This window comes from Colias philodice, chromosome 19 (assembly GCF_061535455.1).
Source record: "Colias philodice isolate Cphi_HAF_F1 chromosome 19, ilColPhil1 Martin Lab GWU primary, whole genome shotgun sequence".
Taxonomy (NCBI): domain Eukaryota; kingdom Metazoa; phylum Arthropoda; class Insecta; order Lepidoptera; family Pieridae; genus Colias; species Colias philodice.
The window spans coordinates 8,350,531-8,373,328 of record NC_143104.1 but is presented as its reverse complement, the minus strand read 5'-3'; the positions used below and the strand labels follow the sequence as shown (position 1 = coordinate 8,373,328).

Below are 22,798 nucleotides of genomic sequence, written 5' to 3'. Positions count from 1 at the left end.
AAATTATTGGGCATCTCATCAAAATAAAGCTACTCACGAAAAATTAGCTTGATAGTAATCACTTGCAAAAATGGGCGATGTATCCCGGACTATTATATTCCTTTATTCTGTTTGCGTGTAACTCATCAATTTGATTGGTCCTTTATAAACAATTTATCGTCCGGCAGAGGCTATTTCTGGAATTCATTTGTGCAGTTCATTTAATTTATTTCGGGAAACGAATCATTTCATAACACTGCTGAATAATTAATTCGATGACAGGTAATCTTTTGTAAGTTTATTATTTATTAAATTCATTCATTCGTTTTAAATGGTTTCGTTTAATTTAACAAATAGTGTTGTGGATAAATGTAGATTTTATTGTTTGTAATTTTTATTCTCGGTTCGTTTAGCGTATGATATAATTTAGTTGATGGGAATATTTTAAATTTATTTTTAAGCATTTAATTTGTATTGTTACTTATTGAAAATACTGTATCTTGATGATCCAGAGCATAGTTCCGACGATGTCTAATAACTAGTATTGTAATAGTTTCATAGTGAATTTTGTAAAGTGAGTATTATTTATTCATAAAAGCAATTTGACATTTTGTTAAAGAAAAGAAAAAAATGCGATATCGAGGCGGGATTCGACTGTACCACGCAACCCGCGTTGTATCTTAATGTAAACCTTAAAACTTAATTCATCCATTTTGCATAACATTTATGTACTTACATCAATATATTATTACAAAACCTCTATTTAGTCATTCCCATCCAACTATCCCACTACAGCTCCAAACGTTTCCACAGCCTGAATCCAAAACGAAATACAGCGAAAATTTTTAGTTAGATTTAGTATCAAGACAGACGAGCGGACGGACAGCTGAACGATATATCACTCTTATATTGAGTGATTGATGAATAGGGGAATGAAATCCTTGTATTAAATAACACGTCGAATAACAGCGCTTTGTTTTACGTTTGATATATCGCAGCTGCTGACCGTGTGTGCGTCGCGATTATCCTAATTGAATTAATGCCTACACTATCAATTACTCGATTTACACGTGTGTTTCATTATTTTTGTTGAGAGTGCCTTTTTGCTTATATACTGGGCATTGTTAAGTAATTGGTTTCTAAATTGAAACACGTTACGAGGAATACATTTTTTTGGATATTGTTTAAAATAAACGTTTATTTATATTTTTCTTATTATGAATTACATTTCTGCAAATATATTATCTAAAACCCTATGACGACAGACTTACATACAGACGCAAACAAAAACATAGCAATAATAACACTATCCTATCATATCATAACAATTATATGTACATAAAGCGTCACAATCCAAAACCGAAATATATCTCCAAATAAATCTATGCCATAGAGCTTTTACTTTTAGACTCACCATCTAGGTTCAGAGCGATCAAAGCCTCGAGTGCTCTACGTGACACATATAACAAGCGAAACACACGATAGACGTAATGAGCGAACGAATTACATCCCCTAATTATCGAGTTAGGTCGATCGTGCCTTGATTAATAAGACACGTTCAAAGGGGCTGGAATAATGTACTGGTTGACGGCATTTTATTACGCAAGATTCGGATTATTTATATGGCTTGTTTTGTTTTGCGGAGTAGTCATATAAATGTTCACATCTAAATATATTGTATTCTATTCATAGTATAATAGGAAGTACGAATTTATCATTGTTAGGTAGTAGGTATTTATAAACAACGCAATCTAAAGCAATTTTAGCCATTATACAGACATTTTCCAGACATTTTTCCTGTAATTTAATATACATTTTAATGCATAACTCTTTATGCATTAAAATTTTAACTTAAATCTTTTAAAAGCATATCCTCGGGAAATTTCCTTTCATTGCCTTCATTAGCTAGTCCTGCCCAGTGCCCGTGCATAGTCGGGTCGGACCACACATGCAGTTGATAAATTTTAGAAATGTTTAAGTCCCATGTCTTGTGTCCCCAGTAATCAAGGCTATGGCTTAATCTGAGCCCCTTACAAATCTCTGGCTTCTCAGAAATACGATACGAAAAGATCCAGCAAAACACTGACCAATCCTACCCGGAGGGGATATAAGGCAGTACGTGAAAGTAACAATTAAAAGGGCGAAATATTATTTATAAATATAATAGAAATATCATGGATGCATTTAATGACAAACGTTATCCCTCATGGAATATGTAAACGTATTGAAAAATGTCTATAGTTTTATACAAAAAGCTACGTAAAAAATCAATCAAAACTTTTAAATCACCTACACAAAAGCTCGTCGAAATCATCGCTATTCGCAATACATTGTGTTACAACCACAAATTCTTTACAATAAATCGCATTAATAGATTACAGGTATAAATGAAAACGTATGTTAAAGCTCACGTGTCATCAGAACACGACATAAGCCGTGTGACCCGCGGCCCACGTGGGTAAGTTTTGATAGCAGACCGCGCAAACAAATCGTGGATGGATTATCTCGAATAGTTTGCACATTGGATATCGGTTAATCTGTTGAAAATGTAAAATATATGATAAGCCCGTTATTGTAAAATTGAAATACCCGAGCATTACTTTCTATAATAACTTTACACGAATACAATAAACAGAAAGAGCCATGAAATTGGCAAAAAATTATTACAAATTCTGTTGAAAGTCCTGCTTATTTATTATTCCTAACTATCTCTAGCGAAAAAATCATACACCTGTGATGACTTGAGTATAAGTTTTAAATGTTCCAGAAATAAAAAAAAACTACTAGTTTTACAAGCAATCCATCTTAGAAGCTCGATTATTTATCAGTATATCCACGACCACCAGTTATAGCTACCGTTACCTAACTGGCTAACAGTGACACACAAAAAGCCAGTGTATAATCCAGTAAATCCTAAGCTTCGTTCACACGTGTCCCCGTGACGCGACGCCAAACGGCATCCGAACAAAAACGTATCGGCGATTAAACATGATGAACGAGCCACCGCTAACGACCAACCAGCGTATTTCATACACCATCCTATCTAACTTAGCGAGCTTTATGTTAAATAAAACCTTTTTTGATGAGTCTAACATACACCGTGTTTATGATTGAGCACCGAATGATTTCACTTTGACAACACCATATTCGAACGCTGTTAACGTAGCAACAAATAATGCAGTTCCGAAAATCGTTTATACACAAACGGGAAGAGAAAAAGATCAACAAATTGTTTACACGCGCCAATGTAAATGAAATAATACCGTAAATAGATTTAACAAAAGCATTCCCCGGTCACGAGCAGCGAAAAATTAAAAGCAACAAAGTAACGAACAACAAAAACAAAGCGAATAAACTCACGCGTACAATATTTTTCTTCTCGACACAAAACTTCTTAATGAGCTTGGTATAATAATTGTTGTAACACTACGAAGGTACAGGTAGCGGGTAGCATTAATTAAAAACAGCACCTCGGCCTGCGGACCGGCGGCGGCGCGGCGGAGGGAAACGTTACATAAATAATAACATAAGACCAGGAGGGACTTGAAACGAAATGAAAGGCGCAAACTTTCGGATATCCCTTTCATAACTTTCGAGAATCCTTTTTCCCGGTCATTATTTCATTCCGGCTCATTTGACCAAAAGAAAGTCTCTCTCTCTCCCTCATTTAAAATATGCATGAAGTTATTACCCCTCCGGCTCCGTATAAATAAAATAATTCTTGAATAAGTTCGCGAGTTACAAATTGAATTTGTCCGATCGAATCTTTGCGCTAGACGAAACTTGACCGGCGGAACTATGACGGTCCATTTATTCCTGACACTGCTTGTTTCGAAGATGTTGCTTAATATTTGGACTGTAATCCTTTTAAGCAAATCTTTCGAGCGAGAAACTTCGGACTAATTTTATATCGCTTATTTCTATCAGCATGAATAACGACTTTTGGAAGTAGTGAATAGAACTTACGGAGTTGAAATAGTATTATTTATTTCTACAGGCTTGATATTATTTTTCCCAATTCTTGGAAATAATAGTAGCACTTATATGCTTGGCAGATGCGTCATTCAAAAGCACGGGCACTTTGCACCTACTCAATTGAAAAAGCTTTACAAAAACGCTTTCAAGCATATAATAGCATATTAATAACCGATGCAAATCCACTACGTCTACCACGCGGCCTCAAAACTAAACCGTGAATTAGCAGTTGGTAAGTGAGTAAGATATAACAGCAATTAGTGTTAGTGGTAGGATATACCGGGTATCCATCAAGCCGGCCGCATTACGGCGACGAGCCGCAAGCTTTATCCGGCGTTTACGTCAAACTGACGCGACACAAAATTAGCGTAATAGCGCGCAGTTTAGAGAGTAAATGTATGGTGTAATACTTTTATTTGGATAGGCTCTGGAAGTAAGGCAGATTGTAAGTGCTTCTAATATGTGCGATGAAATGAATGATGTAGTCAGTTGATGGTGGTAATGTTGCTTCTGGTAGGTATGGTTGGAAAAGAATGGTGATGATATTAGAGGCTTTGGTAATGACAAGTATTGATAATTTTCATGTACGCACAAAATCCGTAAATAGTCTCTATCAAACATTTAAACACTGTAATTTTATGTGTAATATAGAAGCATTTGACCATTGCTCATCTATGTATTTTTTGTATCATTTCAGAAATAATAATTATGAACGAATTCCATCACGGAACGCGTTGCATAGTTCTCAAAGTTAAACTACATGCAAATCCATTCAACTAATTGTTCCCGGTTAAACAACAAACACATAATTTTCTGAACACCGAATGAGACCGCAGTAATTAATTCCTTAGTCCGAGAACTAGGAAATAACTAATACGTCACAATTTGAAACTACTTTATGCGATAACTGTTGTTACCTCAATTAATGGCGACTAGCCCTGACCTGCGTGGGAAACAAAAAAGTGCATGGGAACTTTATCAAAACTTGTTTAGTCTTTTTTACTTGATTGAAGAGAAAACAGAGACAATAGAAAACATTTAGTTAGTGACTAACTGACTGTTACTACCTATAACTGTTAAAGTATACAATTCCTATCAAAATCTTAAGCCTAAACTCTCTTAATTCATTTGGATTGCATCAATAATTGTTATTTTTAATTAAAATGAATGTAAATGAATCAAACGTTCCAACTTCATAAAAACATTCATATTTACGCACCGCTGTAGTGAAACAAAAAAAAGTTTCAATAAATTTTTCTATAAAATCCAGAACACTTGATACGAGAGCTCCCATATCAAACAAAAGTTCGATAGGCATTTAACCCGTCAAAAACTTCCGAGCTTTTGCAAATTGGCTCAGGGAAAGGCGTATACACAAATTACTTTATCATTAATCATTTTTACATGTTTTTAAATATTTTTTTATTATTAAATTAGATAGAATTTCTGACAGGTATACTTTAATAAAGATTTGAAGTGTCCCGTTTTTCAGTCATATTTTTGTTCTAGGTTTTCTTGACGAATACGAGTATTGTAGTAATATGTTAAAGGTACATTGATTCAGCTGCATCATCATGATGCCAACTTTTGTTTTCTGATTATTATCCCGATTTCCTAACTTTTTTTCTTAATTGATAATGCATAAAGGCCTTAATGGTAGGATTCAAAGATGTTTTATTCATATTTGTTCTCCTATCTTTTCTTTCTCTCGACTTAAAGGTCGAAATCGACCACCATTCCTCATTCTACACCATCACGTACCAAGAGTTCATCTACGGACCAAAACCAAACATACTGTCACACATCAAACATCAAGTCAACTCCACTAGCATACACGCTAAAACGTGCCAACCATCAGCTGTCTAACTCCACAGTCACACGTAACTCCGAAGCACTTCGCCGCACCACGACACCAAACTAATCGCGCAGCATTTGCAAATACATAGCGCCGCTAAAATAAATTCCACGACAAGATGATTTATCCGCCAGTCGGGCTGTTATTCCATTGTTGTCGCAGGTGGATTGTTAATTCAGTTCATTTATGAAACGTCCGGCATTTATACAGTTACACAGTCCCCTCTTTGTCTTTTGTGCATTTGTAAGTGGCTCTTCGCGAGTTTTGTTTGCATAATGTCAATTAAGAGATTTTCGGGAGGGAGATGGATTCGGACCAACTGCGATGTTAGCTAGTGTTGTTAGACATGAAAAAGAACTTCGTTAAACATTCAAACGCAGATGTATAAAAGGGTTTGGAGCTTTTTGTATAAGACATTCAATTAGTATCTTCTAAAATTGTTAAGGATAAATAAATTAACAAATCACTATTTTTCAAAAAGAAATAACGTCCAATCATTACATTTACGAATCATTAGGTACATCTATAACTAGAAACAGTGATGTCAGGTAGTAGGTTGGTAAGAGGTTGTATTATAAAATATATAATAGATAATCAAAACATACACAAACAGGAGTAGATTATTCCAAATAACACAAATTTCCTCTATAGCCAAGAGCTGCCAGCACAACAAAGTGACAACAGAAATCGGCGCCACATTTCAAACGTCCAAACCCGCGTACACACGGCTACATCCATTCATCCCGTCCATTCCATACGTACAGGAAAACAATAGATAACCCGATTTAGAGATAGGTATTATTTTTCAAATCCGCTGAACCGTACGACGGCTCACCCTCAAACGCTCCGAAAATTTCCGATGCGTCGCGTCGATGCGATGCATTCCCGTTGAGAAATATCTTTATAAAGGAGTAAAGTTGAAATATTTCCGAACATTCGTTGGCACAAATATGCTCGTTATTACAAATCGCTGCTCCCGCACGGCATTTATTTTGCGCTCGAGATTGATAATGTATTCAAATATGTTTATTTATGTATTGCCTACCTACGAAAGATATTTCCGTATCCTGTGGGAGTTGCGCTTTGAACGTATATTGCTGTACTGTAATTAAAAGAAAGAATATTGATCATTATTTACAGACGGGTACTTTGATATAAAATTATTTTTGATTTCTATACGTATATTTTTATAATAGAATAACTTATGATACAGCAAAATTATCACGAAACAAGTCTTTTTTTTATTATAATGCAAAGGACGAAGCAATAAATCATGATTCCCCATTATTTATACTAAGTAAATGCGAAGAAAGAACACAACATCGGGGGACTCCATAGACACATCCGAATTTTTTAAGCCATATATTTATTAACAAGGTATATTGGAAAATATTTTTTTTATGTCAGAGCAAGCAAAGGGGCAGGTGGGCCCACCTGATGTTAAGTGGTCACCACCGCCCATAGACACTTGTAACACTAGAAGTGTTGCAGGTGCTTTGCCGGCCTTTTATGGACAAATAAGCTCTTTTCTTGAAGGCCCCAATGTCGTAGTTGTATTACTAGTCTCTTTTTTTAATAATTAAGCATCTCTGATGAATGCGTTTACTAGAAGACATTTGTCTTGAATAATAGTTGAATTATGTGATTTCACTCAATTCATCTATTATTATACAAACTTTTTGACTTATGTTTGTAAATAATTCCTTCGGTTGTATTATTTTTATGAGATTGGTATTTAAAATTAGCATTAAAAAAACTATAGCTTTAATACGCCTTTGGCGTTCATCCCCTTTAATACATACATTGCAAGCACAAGCATTAATAACCTATTCCTTGCAAAAAATGGTCGTCAGTTTAAATCATAAACAATACAATATCCTTCGTATAAGACTTCACAGCCTAATCAATCCGTGGGGAAAACACCAATTAGACACGAAAACACACGACGAGCCCCTCGAAACAGAATTGAAACTTAACCAAAGAAAACATTTCGCGAGTTGAAATAAATTGCGGATGTAAATCACTCATCCCTTCACTTTCAAATCCCCACTATGCTAATAACGTTCAAACTTGTTTGTTTGTTTGTTGTTCAATCACGCCTTGAGACCCCGCTGAATCAGAATTATCCCGCGCATATGAAAATAAACTTGAAAGCGAAATTACGATTCAATTTAGGAACAAAATAAATAAGATTTAGCGTGTACGCTCCCGGTTTCTTGGAGGGAAATGTGATGCTTTAGACGTTTCGAATTTATTGAGATATGATAATGTTAATGGAGTTGCTTTAAAAACGAACAAATTGGTCTTATAAGCAAATTGCGTATACATTTTTAAGTAAACAACTCTGCACTTTTAATGGTCATGTAACAGAGGCCAAACTCAAACAACTCTGGTCTCTCAAACATCTCGATAAAACATCAAAAATAAATATCAAAATAAGGTTATAAATATTGCACCTTGAAATTAATGTGTGTATCTATTTATGCAATTACAAAATAACATTTCATAATTATTATTTGTAACAACCTTTTAATTTCCATTTAAGTCATTCACAGTTACCAGGGCTACATATTTAATTGAATGTTTGTCGTCAAAAACTCGTCTCGTTTACGAAATGTACGAGTTTCATTCACATCACGTCATCCATTTCCTCAAACACCGCCGCCGCATAATCCTTTTTCACAAAGGTTCAACCACAACAAAGAAATTCCCAAGAAAAACTCCATACCTTTTTACTTACACTTAGTTCTTTCTACGCTGTCATCTAATTAAATAAAGTGTAACCTCTTTTTGTATTTTTTGTATCCTTGTCTCTCATTTATTCTATTTTGTATTAGAACATTAAGCGGTGCATAAATAATTTTAGTACAACATTAACGGCACCATTTTCTGAATTTATAAGCAATTAAAGTCCAATTGCTAACAAGTTCACGATTTCAGCTGTAATCCAATTTGTTTGGACTTGGCGAAATTTTATTGCGTCACAGTAATTATTACAACAACGCTTATTAAACAAATATTTTACGGTTCGTGCGCGTCTTAATTTTTCTAATTTATAGATATGTAACTTAGGCACGTATGCAGTACGTCAATGTAACATATATTTAAAATTACTGTGTATAATGCACTCTTGCAGTACAGACATTACACGAAAGTAGCGTTTAGCTACTATTATGTATTCTGTGACAAAAGTAAAAGGTTTTACAACACTTAGAGCGTATACGCACTATGCGGGTAGCCGCATTGCGGGTAGCCGTCCGGCTGACCGCAAGCACAATTATGTACGTAATATTCATTTCTATGCGCACTGCGATGCGGCTACCGCAGACCGCACAGTGCGCATAGAAATGAATATTCCGTACATAATTGTGCTTGCGGTCAGCCGGACGGCTACCCGCAATGCGGCTACCCGCATAGTGCGTATACGCTCTTATGTCATCACATTGCTAGAATTACCAAAATATCTGACAGCCAATATACGTATATCCTGCACGAAAACCTATCCAAATCACAACCAGTATATCCGATAATTTATAACAAGTTTACATTACACGGAAGACGGCAAGCGCGTGATGGAATTTTTTCTTTCTATCTATACATCATATCTTCTCCTGTCTTACACGAAATGGGTGCAATCTAAACGTTTTGCATAAATTTACCCCTTCTTCGTAACTATTACCGCTACATAAGGACCTAGTTTGTTTGTGTGAGTGTTTCTTTGTTTGCCTTTCTTTCACGTGGCAACGCAGCGACTTCACAATATGGTTTTGGGTCTTGATATAATTAGAAAGATATAGACTATGGTATACAGATAATAAGGTATTTTATCGAGATGAAACATGCCATTCCCATTGGAATATCCTCAGGCCACACCGTTGAATCCGCGGGTGGTCTAATCTTCAATAACACATAGTAACTATTTTGTAATCTGTTATACTGAAGTCTAGGAACACAGACCACCAGCCACTTAGCAACATCACCTCACTTACATAACACAATCTACATGATCGTTTATATCCTGTCCGATCGCATTCTCATAGGCGAGTGGAGCAAGGACGACCGCCAATCTGCAATACTTGCTACATTACTCGTATAAATGAATGAAAAAAGGTGTGGGCAAGGTGAGCGTCTTTTGATGGAATAAAAAAATACCCGCTGATCTAATAGGCGGAGTGGCTTAACGTATTTTATTTAAGAGTTGTAGTTTATCGTAAACGTACCTAACTACGAATTTGAAATGTATGTTACGTTTTTAATAATAAATGAATCAAAGTAAAACATAGGCACAGTGGCTACTGACACAATTCTCTAACCTATTCTTCTTTTTCTTTAGTTGCAACTGCCGATCCCAATAAGGACGGATTCTGACAATGTCAGGTTTTGAACAGATAATCAGTGCATCAAACTGTCTTTAATTTGGTCTACATACATCTATTTACAACAGAATTGTAAGTCTACACAACTTTTAATATATCTCAATGAAGAAAATACATAAATCCCATATAATCAAGCAAACATTAGCATTAAGCCTTGACCAATCGAATAATTCGATACAATACTGCGAGACGCAACACGACTGCTGCATTAGCGGCTCCATCGACCAATCACGATAACTCCCTGGACGATGCACTGATGCTAATGATATGAACAGCTATCTATAGCCATTGATTAAATTCAGGTGACGTTGTTAGTGCGATATGGGATGGCTATTAGTTTGATAGGTAATGAATAATGATGGTAAACGTTGCAGTTTACAATACGTTGGCATAAAGGTATGATTTCGAATAACTGTGCATGGAACATGGAAGTAGATTTTTAGACATTATCTTGGTGCCTATTGTAAATAACCATATTAGTAAAGCTACTGTGTAACTGAGGTTTCAAAACGATAATATTGGTATAATTCTCAATTGAACAAACATGTCCAATATCATAAAATAAGGCGGTCACATAAAGATAATTAATATTGTCATGGTTATAAAAATCTATCAACCGCGGCTCAATAAACTTAAATTACAACTTAATAAAAATCCTCCATCGTTTTTATGAAGGTCGATTAGAATTCCACTGAGTATACCTAATATTATGGGAAAAAATTTAAAATTATCGTTAGAAAATGTTGTACTTAACTGTTCTTTTGTTCTGGAATTAACTATAAAATTACAATAATTCAATTCCAATTAATTTTAATTAACATGATCATTAATAATCATACGTCTTACACCAACTCAAAGGTAACTCAATACATACTAACGGCGAACTAAAGGGCACGTCCTGTGGTTTACAACCACGGTTTAGGCAAAGGTTATACGGACAAAACTTAATATCAATCGATAATAATATACTACATACATAGCTAATATTACACTAGGCTGATGTACATAATATATTTCGATTTCATATCAAAATCCGACATCTCAAGACTGATATCCTATTTATATAACCTAACACTCACGGTAGAGAAGAGATCTCTAAATTGATGAATATATTTCTCCAATATATTGGCCATGTGTACGTAACGTTTATGACATCCATATACCCAGATGAACTCCGCCATAAATACGAAAGTCCTTCAAGACATCTGAGCCATAAACGCGTACAAACATTGCGGACATCGCATAAAACTGCACAGTTCCGCTCGGCTCATCAAAGGCCAGATCACTTAATAAAAGCATGTGGTGTCGGTTAAGTGCTATAACACGATTAAATTACTTGCGGAAATTCCGGCGCCTGTTCGCGAGACAGCCGCGGGGCGAGCGGCGCGGGAAAGCGGGGGCGCGGGCGCGGGTGGAGGGGGCACACGGGGATTCACAGCGCTGTCATCAATCAAGTTTAGTCTCGCATTAACGTAATGACCGTCGGCCTGGGCGGATGTCGCCTTATTTTCTTTTTTTGCGCGAACGTTTCCTCCGAGGCAATTTGGTACACGATACCAACCTTTTCATGCTGATGGAAATCTATGAGGGATAACCAGCGCATTACTGGCGATAATTCTTGTTTTGTTTTTAGCGTCGAACATTATTCATCGACGGGGCACTCAATCTTGTTTATTGTGTTATCCGTTCGTGATAATGTACAATAAATTATTTTAATATAAGTACATAGATAGTAACGTGATTTAGCGATGATTTTTGACGGCTTTATTTTTACATATTTTAACGTGATTATTATGTCATAATCGTTACATAAACACAAACAAAATATTTCATTCAATTTGAGTTAGTTACAATTCTTATTATGTACTCGTCGTTTCAATCAAACTGGAAGAAGAGCAAGCGCTTTCGAGCGACATATTATCGCTAATCATATTTATGTATAAGGTCTGGTTACTCAGAGTCAGTCATAGAAATTCACATAAATCTATACGATACAAACTATATACGTACACCTACAAGGACTTATAAGTTATACTCACGTTTTGCTATCTACCTGACTAAGCAAAACATTTATGTATTACGAAGCAGTCTTTACATAACTGACATAACGCACCTCTACAATCCACAATATAAATTATAAACAATCAACTGTTTACAAAACTGAATATCAATAATCACGTAACGACAATAATGATGAGTTCATTACGGCACGGAAAACAAACTGAAAGGTATAACAATATCAGAGCTATTGAATTTTGAACAAACGCCCGCAACCGCAGATTGCAATTAGAACAGTCACGCACGGACAGACAAATAAACGTCAAAGCGAACTATGCTGTAATAATTGCATTTTATTACTATTTAGAACTATTTGCGGCATAAGCGGTAGAACCAGCGAATTAAAACATCTTCAATTTATTAGGACATTATCCACATTACCAAAGCTCAAATCGGTGAAAATAAATAAAACGGCAAAACGACACAAACTTGACCAGCGCGGTGGAATGGTCTGAACCCTCATTTGTCCCTGTAGTGGGAACAAATAGACTGATGATGATGATAATGACGATAGTATATATTTGAATATTACTATGCGTGTTTAAGCGAAAACAACAGCATCAGCTTCATGTTATAACAATGCCAAAATTTCAAACACCTACCATACCAACATACCAACATAGAACACACTACAATGACCGAGAGTTCTCTAGTTTGTCCGAAATTTAATCAAACGCTCATCCTATTAACAATTCCCGTTGGATGCGATCAAATTTCGTTTAAACACACCACTGCATGTTGAATGATGTCCTAGACTCATATTTCCCAGGAGACAAGCGCAAATTATCCTGAAAAGACTCCCTCATTCATAATATTACTTTGTACAAATTAAGACCATGAATAATTTGGGAATACGGGTATCTCTCTCACTCCAGTATGAGAATTCAAAAGCCAACTTAATACTCTTGGAAGCCATTTCGTAATTTTAACCATCGGACTTAAAGAAATACTTTACTTCCTCAATAAGTAAACATAACATTATACACTACACACACAGTACACACACTCACACATCCATACCAAAATACCAAACATTCTATAATGGGTACGTTTTCCTCTTTTTGTATACCATGTCCAAAAAAATATATATATTAATTTTTTCCACTTTGTCATTGTTATAATTAATGTAAAACTACTGTCACATTAATTGTCTTATTATTGGTATTCCTTTTTATTGGCGTATTGTTTAGTTAAAGTTAATTATAAATATTGTAATACAAATAGCTGTAAGGAATCTATGTATGTAAAAAATAAAAATAAAATAAATAAATAACGTAACTTTTTCTCATCCCAGGATACGCATCGAAAAGCCTTAAATAAATATACCAATCATATCCGGAACGAATAATAAAAACAACACATCAAAAAGCCCAAAATACGTAATCACTCAGGCATTTATGTACGTGTCACCATAAACAAGTGAAAACCTATCTAAAACCAATATCATCTGAGCTAACCGTACTCCATATATTTTTGCCAAAAATATATCCGATGTTGTTTATCTGTAACATAGTGAATTAGTAATAGAGTTGTGATAGCAAAATATTTTACACAAACAACCGATTTATTTCTCGCTCCGATGAAATCGTATCGTAAATAAATAAAAAATCGATTTCCCGAATGTCACGTCCCACGTTCGTACGGTACGCATTTAAATACACACAATATGTAGATGGGAAAAAAATTATTGCCTTCAATTTGAGATCTTTGTGTATTTACGAGATCGCGGTCTTGCTTTGGATTCGGTAAACATTATTGAACTTAATGCAAATCAAATAAGCTTATGTATCGGTCAATTAGGGAAAGCTGGCATGTTCACAGTACTCACACTTATGCAATTTCACTTACAGTATGTTCAAAAATAAATGCGACTATAGTTTCATTTTAGACTTGAATTGTAAAATGGGTGCGTTGTAGATATGTATATGCAAATATAATTACTTATGAAAGCACTCATAATTTACCTGTAAAATTATAATTTAAAAGTAAATCAATTGATGAAGTTAATTATTTATTCTAATAATAATCAATTGGATAAAAGTATTAATAATCATTCAATTATCAAATAATAATTAAATTCCTGACTTTGGTCGAGTAAAGATATCTAAGAAATATTATATTTGTAGTAAGTACGTAATACCTACCAATACGCGCTAACAAATATGTGTTACATGTTTATTGTATAATTTTCACACTATTGGTTTTAAACTCAAACTCAAACATTTATACAATTAGACTTCTTCTAGAAGCACTTTTGAATCGTCATAACAGTTTAACAGTTTTAACATTTACCACCAATTCAGAAAGCAGTATCTATAGAGAAGAAGAAGAATTTATTTTAATCATAATCGTAATCTTCTACTTCACTGTAACTTTCATCGCTCGAAGAACTCGATGTTTCGTTGTCGGAATTTCTTAATGTTATTATAAATGAGTCAGTGTAATTATCTACTTTTGGTTCTAATTGAATATATTTTTCCTCGTGTTCTCGCGTCTTTCTCCAAACGTCACTAAACATATCCAGACTAATAGCATTTGCTTCCTTTCTAAATAATTCTTACACAGTTTTCAAGTTAAAGTTCACATTTTGTGATGCTACTTTCCCTTTAATTATGCCCCATAGTAACTCTATTGGGTTGAGATCTTTGAGGATTGCATCAAGTAGGTAAAAATTGTGTATAGTTTGGCTTATTTTTTTTAATAATGTGATAACTCTGATTATTAATTAGTTATTTGATTTTTGAAAAAAAAAAATGCCGATTTTAGTCAAAATTTATATTTTTCTAACAAGATCCTTATCATCCAAATTTCCACCTTGGTGAGAAAAATTTACATTTCTAATGAAAATGAACAAAAAATTAAATGATTTTATTAAATACTGTAAAATAGTCTATAATTCTTCCATTTACTGTATCACAAAATTCTTCATAGATTTTTAGATATTCGTACTACACCAATTACATCACCCTGTATTTATAAACAATTGCAAAATATGACACATACATAGGCCGGGAGATACTGACACAAAATTTCGGGTCATTTGTAACAGAATGGCGGTTCTACAGAGGTCTTATTACGCAATGACTAAAAGAAAAATGATGGTCAGAACTCAGAACGCTGGTACCGGCGGACTAGTCGCGTGGGCGTTAGTCGAACTCGTCGGATAAATAGCGAAAGTCAAACGATTTACAAATCGTTTGACTTTTCCGCGGTATGGCGACCATTTGGAATCGTCCGAAAAGTATGGCATGGCAATTTTAGTAAATGGCTGCACGACGATGGTTACCTGTGCAAAAGTGAGCTCGGTACAAATGGTTGAATTGTTTTTTTTTAAATCAACGCATTCACGTCGGTATGGCGGACTGTAAGTCACATCGTAACTGTATGGCATGACACTACCGCCTACATCTTTTTTAAGGGCTATCGGTAAATTCTAAAATTTTTGTGTTACAAATCGTTGGACTTTCGCTATTTATCCGACGAGTGTGACTAACGCCCACGCGACTAGTCCGCCGGTACCAGCGTTCTGACCATCATTTTTCTTTTTGTCATTGCGTACTAAGACCCCTCTAGACCGCCATCCTGTTACAAATGGCCCGAAATTTTGTGTCAGTATCTCCCGGCCTAACATGTGCAATGTGTAAATGTGTTGACGTTCCAGCTCTTCTTAATATACCTGTACATAATATTATATCTGTGCAAAAAACAAACGAATAGAATAAGTAGATATCGATTATTAAAATCAAATATTAGCATGTACAATCGATTACGATCAGACGCGATAAAATCTTCAATCCTGCCTATAAACTTGATCTTGTTTTGATGATATAATATTGAACCGTTTGCAATCAGCAGAACACATTGCAAAGGCAGGCGCATCACCGTCCTACCTAAACATACGAAGGCATGTTACATAAAAATCATTACAAAACCAGTATCAGCTGTTGCACAATTTCGGAAAGCTGTCCACGAGCGGGTTATGTAAAACAATGTGTGCCACTTAGCGCTCCTTGGAGGCTGCGCAAAAACTGAGCGCAATCTGGTCACGAGCCTGCGCGAGTATACACAAATGGTCTTTAAATCCTGCCAATCGTCCGTTTTTAGCGCTATTAAATGTGCATGTAGATCAATTTAAATGTAATGTGTAAACAGTTATATTGCTTCGACATGCTGCGATGCAATTATTAGTAGATAATATAGACTCTCTTGTCTGATCTTTCAATTAGCTTACTGTACACATACAGTACATATTATTCAAATTAATGATTCAAGATTTTTTTTTATGTATTTTTATGCAAAAGGCATAATGTAACATTAAGGATTTGAATACTTGAACATAATATACAGAGAAGCAATGTTTTCCTTGGTTGGATCTGAATATGGCTAACTTTTCATTGAAAGATAGTGCTAACAACGTTGGACAGTGGACATGGCACGAATGAAATGAAACTTTTTACTTTTAAACTACATAACATGACGAAGCACGTCACCAACTGTAACAAACTCTTCAATTACCCACCAACCTGCACTACAGGCTACAGCACAAAACGCGCCGCTTAGCAACTAATGAACAACGGCCACTGATTGTCCCTTATTGTGCGATAATTCAGATGAGTGGCCAATCGTGCGACTCGAAACGCGGCCGAGCGTTAAACTGGCGCGTGTATATAGCCTATGACTAGTTTTAGTGCTAAAATCGGGAGACGCGTCATGAAATTATCGCATTGCGTTTGTAATCGCGACCGGTTAGACCAATTGACAATACGACTGTTAGTTTATGTTTAAATGGGTACCTACATATTTATTTGCTTTTTATGAAACATCTCGAATTTATTAAATAGATAAAAATTGATAAGAACATGACCTGCCTTCTGTGCCCTTCCAGATTATTCATTATCAATTTCTACCTGGGATGGAATCCAGAAATTGTCAGATCTATGCTCGCGGGTTAACTATAACTGTTCCAACGAGGCGGTCAGTCTCTCATTGAGCTCTTAAATTTATCCTTTGACCTTCCTTATAAAATATTATTACATAGAATCACCGAGACCTTATCATATACTAACAACACAATGAATGATGCTCTCGTACACAATACTCCTACATTAGGCAACACCAATAAAAATCTAACAAACGACCACAATAGCTGTCGAGATCATAATCGCATTTAATCATGAACAAAAAAACTCGCTGATAAATGTTTTACAATAAGCGATACGACATTCAAAACAAAACACGGGCTATTCATCAGCCGCATTCAATTACAAAAGATCGTAACGACGGAATTAATTGTTTAGATATACATTCGGGTTTAAATAATAGCGCATGAAACTCATAACGTATTCGTTCGCCAATAAGCCGTTTGCATTATTCAAAAGCTTCAATGGATTTTGGTGCGTGTGGAATTTAATTTCACTTGTAGGGGGCTCTTCACATGCAACTGATGTTCTTACGGACAACCTTACATAAACCTCCATCGTCATACTAAATAGGTATATTTATTTGTTTAAATAATTAGCTAGCTTTCGAATAAATTACTGTCCAAAAATGTTTCAATTGAAAATGAATTACGTATAGCACTTTTTAAGAGCAATAATATTTGTGATATCAAATTTTTCGTTTAAACACGAAAGGACTATCGCCTTGTGTCATTTACAAATATAAAAGTTAGCTAACAAACGTTTCAAACATCAAGTGAAATATCATAAAGAAGTCTTTACATACTACAAACATAACCTAAAATATACCAATGCCACCATAATACTTTTAAAACAGTCCAGTGTAAAAGCAGCACAACACGGGACGCGGATGTCAGATCGCTCACCCTGAAAAATGAATACATAACTTAATTTGCGGCCAAACAAATCGATACAGAGTTTAAGCCTCGACACGTAATCCATACTAATTAGTTTATTTATTGCAAAATCGAAACCCACATTTGTGCGAACGTTTATCTGACATCGGCTATGTATTAGCGTTTGTTTTCCTCTCATTAATTGCGTAATGCTGATCAATTTTGCATTTCAATAATTTGCAGATTGCCGCTATTGTAGGGAAACATGAAAAGTCAATATTTTCATAGTGTTTATATCAAATGTGATCCTTTTATTGATATCATGTATTTAATTGTAAGTAATTAACAAATCATAAAAACTGTTTTTAGTAGCCTATCATCATTAAAGAACTCACGGAAACATGGAAATTTCATTTCAAAGTAGCAACGTTCTCAAACTTATTTTAGTAAATTAGTAAAAAAATAATCAAAATAAAATCCAAAATTTCCGTATTTTTACGTGCACAAAACCTAAAACATTTAACTGACGCGACCGTGCCAAACAAATTATACACTTGCAATACGTTTTGCGACATTTCACATTCCAGCGATGCAATCGGGCAACAAGTTAAGTTTTCGCTGTAGTTTATCTTTAAATCTCATATCTGTTACAGATTGTGATCAGCATCTTGCGTTATTTTGTTAACTTAGAAGAGGAGTGAACTAGATTAACTTAAGAAATATTAACTTGAACAAGAATAAAACGAAATGCAGCGAATCTAGAAAGGAAGAGGTTCTCAATTCGACTGTATTTTTATTTTTTACCTCAGAAATTCATTATGTTCGATAACGTGGTGTTTTTTCCTTTAAAAATAATTCTTATAAATCAAAACCTCGATAATAACCGTTTATAAAGAACCAACAACAAATAGATTGAACAGAAAACCATTGCAAAACAAACGCATACCGTCTATTTTTCTTACCCACACCAATTTGAAGCCCAAAAGTAACGACTCTTTCATACCGCTTTGAGCTAGCCGCCTTTACTCGATACGAGACACGCATCGCGCCAGTCACTCGAATTTTTACCTCGTCTCGCATACAGATTCATCAGAGCGATTGCAAAACACACAACTTTGACAATTTGCGAACGATACCATCTGGAGTATAGGCAAGTTTTATGGCAATTTAAAAATGGCATAATGCAGTCACTTGCTAAACGTTTGGGCAACGTATTGAACCAGACTATAAAATATATGGATATGTTTACATGTTACAAGAGGTGTCAACGTGTTTAAGACGATGTAACAAAAGTTGCATAAATGAACAAGGTCGTCGGATAACATGTTTGTAAAAAATGTAAGCAATTTAACATGTTTTGTTAAGCGATTTAACATGTTTGTTGGCGAACATTTAAATAAACACAAATAAGAACCAATCTTAAAGACTTTAAATCATCAAAACTGTTTAATGAATTAGAAAAAAAAAGCAGAATTGAGAACATATTATTCTAGAAGGTGAAGAGCCTCTTATAGTACAGTCGATGGCTATTCACTTTAGTGCAAAAACTTTTATATAATCAACTAGGTAGTATAGAGTATTAGATAAATAAACACTCCGCACACTCCACTCGATGTAACCGTCGAAAGTAACAGTGAGTGACTAATGATTTGCCTAAATTCAAAACCTACTTGAGTGTGTAATTTAGTAACAAGCCTAATTATATCATAATATTATATTAGACACTACATGTAGTGGGATTTGGGAAAGTTAGCCAGCCAAAACTTTACAAATAACTTATTTTAAATAAGTCAATCGGGGATTCTATGGTCCGGGAGCCAGCAGCAGATTTTATGACCAAGTTCCTCTCAAGCGGTAATTAGTAAAATGCATCAAAGTATAGTATTATGAAGCCTCGTGAACGTCAGCTGGAGCTCGGTTGGGGGGAAGAGCGGTTGTAGCCTCCCGTATCAGCTGACGGTTTTTCCACCAAGATACAGCCAGCTGACATATATATTTATCCACAGTTACATATAAGCTATCATCAGGTAAATTTTTGTTTGAGATGAAATAACGGAAAATAAATTTTTCTTTAAATTTAACTTTCATGTTCGAGACACCAGCTGACGTATAATACACCATGTTGTAACCAGCTGACTATTTTTTTTCGTTGAGATATTGGGTTAGCTACAATTTGACAAATTTTTAGCTGAGAGGAAATGAATGAATGAATGTATTTTTTTTCCTATGTGCGTGGGAGGCTACAACCGCTCACCCCCCCAACCGAGCGCCAGCTGACGTTCACGAGGCTTTATAATACTATACTCTCATGCGTCTGACGAATTATCTCTTGAGAGGAAATAGTTAACCAAATTTGCACCTGGCTCCCTAACCACTATATTTAAACAAGACTTGGATAAATCGATTAAAAACACACAAAAATCAAAATAAAAGGGATCTTGCTAATTTACAACTGAACACTTTCATTGTAAAGCCATAAACATTTCGAAACAAATCAGTCAAGAAAACTACCGGCACGTACGTTAAAAATACCTCCCAACCGCAAGCGTAACTTCTCATCTAAACACGAAGCCAATCTAGCAATATCAAAAATATTGCAGAAGCTTTATTAATGAAAAGCCGCACACACGTAACGTACCTAGCTGGAAATGTGTCGGATTTAATTGCATTTCTCGAAGAAAAATCGCGAACGTTCCTTTGTTGCGGCAAGATGGCCGACCATCGTCTCAGGGGCGACGTTGATGAATTGACAACACCCGCGCACGTTCACTGACCACTGTTTATATAAATCTACTAGTTGGACGCCTGGCTTCGTCTGTGTTTAATGTCTAACTCTTTACTTTACTTATTTGAAGAGATAGACTTATGCGTAAGCAACCCAGATTATAAACTGAATACACATTCAATTCTACTATTCTGTACTTACATATTGTTATGAAATTAATGTAAAACAAGATTACAAGAGATTACAACAGTTACAAGAGTAAAACGAGGAAAATCAAATTTGAAAATTAAACTATGAAATAAAATATTACTCATTCAACGTACTTACATTACTTTCAACCTCAGCTATGCTTATAATAAAAATGCTAATTTTTAATATAAAACTACATCTACAGCCTATACCAAGGCCTCCATTACATAGTAGTTTCTATATTAATAAAATACAAGTACCCACTCAAAGAGCCTAGGAATTTCGCTAACATTATAGTAATATACACGTTAAAAATGTTCAAATGAATTCCAACAAGCGAGCAAAGTTTAATTAAAAATTCGTTTCTTATTAATTAGCAGCCTCTAGGCTAGGGTTGTCGCAGATACGGTTTCAATTAGGATACCCAATATAAAGGAAAAAACGACTGTAACAAAATATATTAATTCTAGGAATGTTAACTTTTTCAGGGTTTAAGCTCCACTAGAACAAATGGTTTCTAATTTCTTTTACGTATTCTGTTAAAATAGCGAAATACAGAAATCTTTAACATCCATTTCAATGCAATTAAGCCGTGAATGCTCTCGTTTGTAGTGTTTTAAATGAAGTCAAAAAGTTTTCCATTTTGTTTTCATAAATATATGAAATAGTCTCATTAATATTCCGTTCCTTCGTATCTCGTTTAGCATTATCAAGCTTCCCATTTATGTCTAAAGCGTACCTTACAAAACTTTATCAGCTGCCTGTCTAGCCGTCGCGCAAGATTCAAAAGCGGGTCCTAACAAGGTATCAGCTACCTGACACTATTGTGCGAGCCCGGAGGACGAATATTCATGAGCCAATAAACGGTGTATCCTCAACTCACCCTACGGTCAAAGGATCACATATTACATCAATATGTTTGTTATCGACACACTAAGATGCGTCAGCTATAACAGCTTATCCGAGATCAATACTACATATTCATCGATAGCTATACTATTTATTTAAAAAGTTATAAAATAGAAGCATTCAATTTGAATCAAAACGGTATTTTCTTATCGCTCCATGAGCTCGAGTACCGAGACCGACTATTTATTTTATAATAGCAGCAATCAGTCGACCGAAAAGTTTCAATTTCATAAAAATTATGTTTCAATGAGCAAGAAATAGGTACTAAAAATGTATTTGATTATCTATCTAAGAAATGAATTACGATCGGGAAATCTATCCGGAAATCTATTTAAATTTTCTACAAATAAAAATTATTTAGCCATGAACCAAATTCATGCCTTCAATACGGGAATGACAAAAACTAAAAAACACTAAATATAGATTTTACCATTCTAATTTTAAGCATCTCCACGATTATTTCTTAAAAATGTAGTTAAAAGAGGAAATCCATTGTATAATTTTAATGCATGTAACATTACTAACAAGTGCAATCTATTGGCAAAGTATAGGCTTGTGCGTTAAGACGATACACAAAAAAAAATCCACTGCTTGGCGGGCGGAGTCTAATAGCTCGCTATCGCGAACGCGGGTGTGCGCGAAGTCATTCTTGCATACTCGCCGCGCTACCGCTGGCCGACTCGGGACAAACATGTATGGAGTCGTCATACAGTTATAATATTGTTATACATATATTTAATTGTTGATTTATTGGTTTTATGTTCTTGCTTATAAACACAAAATTATCTTCTTTTTAACAACTACTTAGACATTATTAATAATTATTAATTATTATTATTTCGTAATGTTTACTTTATTACAAAATAATACAGGTTATAAATAATCTTTAAAATAACAAAAAATATTGTTACTCTGAAAAAATGAAATGGTACCTAATT

The 22,798-nt window shown here is 34.8% G+C and overlaps 1 protein-coding gene across 2 annotated transcripts in view; it reads right to left on the bottom strand.

Annotated features, from left to right (window-relative positions):
• The window catches only part of LOC149480081 (furin-like protease 2), a 224,507-nt gene that overhangs the window by 114,187 nt on the left and 87,522 nt on the right, over positions 1 to 22,798 (bottom strand). The gene's annotated exons all lie outside the window — the stretch shown is intronic.